Below are 4,161 nucleotides of genomic sequence, written 5' to 3' on the forward strand. Positions count from 1 at the left end.
CCATCTCTTCGAGTTTGACCAGGCCAAGGGTGGGATTTTGGTTGGGGAACATCGGGGGAAGATGTTGATTATAGTGATTTTTAATTATAGATGATAAGATCAAATAATCAAGGATATAGCTTTTAAGCTGCCGGCATGGTGAAAGCAATTCTCTCTTGCCCGCAACTATGGAGGCCCGTCTCGAACCAACGGGGATGCTTTCGTTGGGTCAACGCATTACCTTGACTTCAATTTTACTTTATTTTTATCATTCAAGGAAATTTAACATCTTTTTGCTCAAACTTTATACTTTTGCAGCTGTGCTCGAGGAGAAGTTAGGTAGTTTGGATGAAACCGTAGAATGTTAAGCTTTTTTGCATATCGAGCATTAACTCCTAATAATGTTGATGTGGTGAATGATGCAATAGAGGAAAAACTATATTTTTATGCTACTTCCTCTAGCCCTTAGCTTCCCCATCTTTACATATATCTCACCATTATTTTATTATTCAAATCCCTCATCTATTTTCGATGGGTTAAGAGTGCCAAAAATCCAGGATCTTAGGATAATTCATTGCCACTTTTCATATTCTTAACTTTCACACATACGAAGGGTTCTGTTTGATCAATTAATTAAACTTTTAGGATGGTCAAAATGACGCTAATTATGTTAATTATAATCACAAAAGTTAAATAATTTAAAACTGAAACACTCGCCAATTCGAAAGAGAATTATTTATTTCGAATGCATTAAATAACACTTTTTTCGGATCATTTGGTCGAGAAACCATCGTCATTCCAACTCGTTAGATATCATGAAGTATTTACTCTACATTTGCTTTGAAAATTTGACGAAATACTCATTTTAGAACGTCCGCAAAATCTAAATAGAAGGGGAAATTACTTGTGACCTGTTGCTCCTGGAGAAAAAGTTAGAATATTACTTTCCAGACTCGAAATAATGAGGAAAGTTGAAACTGATATCGTTCTCCATGATGAACTTGCAAAAATCTTCATTATCGTCGATCTTTTTAGTAAGAGAACCCTCCTTCACGCATACCTAGGTCTCCTCGTAGAAGTTAGTATCGTATGAAGAGGCAAACGAGCCATAGAAACAGCGTTTTATTTGGTTGATCATATCCTCGCTATAGATGGGCTTAGTCCCTCTATAAGCCTAAGAGCTTCGCCTTAGGAAAGGCTTTCTAGCAGTGTTATTGGATGCACCTTTACAATGCTTGCGAATGATGTAGTATTTGGTGGGGTTATAATGATGTTTGCTACTATCGAGAGTAGGGACCTAGAGTGCCTCAGGGAAGCGAGCCTGGTCTATCCTGCACTTGATTTCATGGTAGAATTCCTGATCCGGAATCTTGTCATTGACTGCCTCCAAAAACCTCTCCTTCTCAATGTAATAAGCTGATGTAAAATCCTTAGAAATAGCCAACAATTTAGCTGGCCTTTTGGATATGACTGCAGTATAGCCATAGCAATTATCCGATACTTCCTTGTCGATGGTATTGGTGATGGTCTTGAGGACGTTGCTGAGCCTGTTCTTATTGATGGAGTGGGTGATTTGGATGTTGACCTTTCCCGACTTGATGATGTATATCCTTTCCTTCTCGATGGGCTGGTAGAGGATGTCGTTGGGATTGAACAGCACGTGGATGAGCTTGGAGGCGATGGACTGCTGGAAGTTGCTGCTCCACCTGCACAGGAAGAAAACCGAAGATTTTACAACGGAAAGCATGTTTTGCTTTGTTAAGTCTATATCAATCAAATCTTACCAGCTCGGATTTACTCGTTTAGTTTTATCAGAATCCCCTTCTCCTCCTCGGGGGAAAGCTGGTTTATGTTTGGCTTGCCATTGACCAAATACGATCGAACCTTAAAGGTCAAATTGGGTGACATGTGGTAGTGTTTCTTGAGTTTTTCCACGGTGGAAAGATCTCTTTCGACGACCTCTCTATCCTTCCTCAGAGAGGAGAGACAGTAGCCGATTTGGTTGATAATATATCCCAGCATGACGATTCCTACATCTCTCCAAAAGTACCGAATATTTGCACGAGGGTGACCACGAAGACTTCCAGTGGGTTTTTAGGAGTGATGTCTCCGTATCCGACGGTGAGGATGGTGGTTGTGGTGAAGTAGAAGGAGTGGAGGTAGAGGACGAAGTATTTCTAAGGAGGGATGTCGAGATGCGCCATCCAGTTGTTCTCTGGGTATGCCTTGGCCACAGAGAAGAGCAGAATCGCCTAGGTAGGGAGATGTGTACGATGAAGTGAGAGATGATGAAATGGTGATGATCATGTCGAAAACTTTGGTCTGGTATTCATACTGTAGCGAAAAACTCATCAAGCGAAAGCATTGGTACCTCTGACTGGCCTACAGGTAGAGAACGACCAAGACTACCCCCTAGAAGACCACCCAAAATAAATTAGTGCAATTGTTTACTCCAGCCAACTTGAGAACACAGTAAAGCAAGACAGTGAGGGAAGCATTTCCGATCTAGCGATTTCGATGAAATTGGGAGGATTATCGCTTTCGAGGATGGCAATTTTCTCAGCCTCTGCACCAAGCTGGTGAGAGTGAGCAGCATGGTGGTGGCATAGATGATGAAGTAGAAGATTACTTTTCCATCGTCCTTGAAGAAGAAGTCGATGGTGGTCAGCCACACAGTTACAAAATATGCCACTATTATGCAAATGGACACTACCATCTCGAATACGGTCGATTAGCTTATATAGTCGTCCCTTCGCTTCTCGTCAAAGCTTCGCTTGTTTCCCACTGCTCCTCGAAACCGTAGTGCTCCCTATAGTTGATGGCGAAATTTTTGCCATAGTACTCGCACAGATGGGTTTTCAAAAAATTCTCACGCCTCTTATTCAAAATCTGTAAAAATTTTTAATAAACAGCTTGCGAGTACGGTGCTTCCTTTTATTTTTGTTGCCTATTTTTTTTCTTATTTTTGTATCGTAGGGGGTGTAGCCTGAGGGACCTGATGGGATCGGGGTAGTTATGTCCATATTTGCTGTGATGGGCTCTGAGAGTAATTATTATAGAATTACGCAATAGAAATTAAACTGGCACCGCAAATAACCAAATGCAACTGTAAAATTAATGATGGGAAAAATATACTCCGTCCTTTGGGTAGATACGCCAAGGAGATATAAATATAATACCTTATCTATGTTTTGGAGATGAACCAAAATAAGGGAATGGGAGTTAAATTATGAAGGGGTTCGGTTTGGAGGAAAGGAAAAGATGCAGGGAGGGATGTGGAAGCCAAACTCATCTTTCAGTTATGGTAATTTAGGCTCAGCATTAACAATCGGAAGAAAATATACGATTCCGTTTATAACTTCTATTATTATCAATCAGCTCCAGTATACCCATTTCAACAAAATAACGCTCGACCATATTCTTCCAAAATCTCTCCCGTCCTCCTAATAACCACCCAATAATCCTATTAATCATGCAAATGTCTCCATCCAATTTTAGTTTCTTTTAAAATGTGTGTGTGTGATGTTTAAATACTTGATCAATCCTTAGGTTTCTTCTTGAGCTGAGCTGGTTGCTGTGCCCGCACTTGCGCTTGCGGCAGTTGGTGCCTTCAGGGGAAGAGTGGCGTAGCACTTCCTGCAGATCTTCTTGTCGCAGTTGAACTTCTTGGCAATTGCGGCAACGGTGGGATCCATGGCGCCTCCTCTGAGTCTCAGCACCAAGTGGAGAGTGGACTCCTTCTGGATGTTGTAGTCGGAAAGACTGCGACCGTCTAAATTTCAAATGGGATACCTTCGAGCTGCTTGCCGGCGAAGATGAGGCGCTGCTGGTCGGGAGGAATGCCTTCCTTATCCTGGATCTTTCCCTTGACGGTCTCGATGGAGTCGGATGGCTCGACGTCGAGAGTGATGGTCTTTCCCGTGAGGGTCTTCACGAAAATTTGCATGGCTAAAATATATATATTAAACAGCATTAAACTCATTTTTATTATTGGTTGGGAGGACATCCAAAGCGATCAATCAATTGCAATAGCATTTATTTTTATTAGATAATTAACTATGGGTAAGATATCAATAAAGACCCTTGCCCTATATCCCCTATGCGTGCAATTTATCATTATTGCGGATATCTATGGGAGGATGCATCATGTTGAAAAATAAAAGCAGATATATTCAAATACAC

The 4,161-nt window shown here is 41.2% G+C and overlaps 1 pseudogene; it reads right to left on the bottom strand.

The window, feature by feature from the left end:
* Positions 1-3,517: 3,517 nt before the first annotated feature.
* On the bottom strand, positions 3,518-3,925 carry LOC116245621 (uncharacterized; annotated as a pseudogene).
* Positions 3,926-4,161: the final 236 nt, after the last annotated feature.

The sequence above is a fragment of the Nymphaea colorata genome, unplaced genomic scaffold (genome assembly GCF_008831285.2).
Source record: "Nymphaea colorata isolate Beijing-Zhang1983 unplaced genomic scaffold, ASM883128v2 scaffold0785, whole genome shotgun sequence".
Classification (NCBI taxonomy): domain Eukaryota; kingdom Viridiplantae; phylum Streptophyta; class Magnoliopsida; order Nymphaeales; family Nymphaeaceae; genus Nymphaea; species Nymphaea colorata.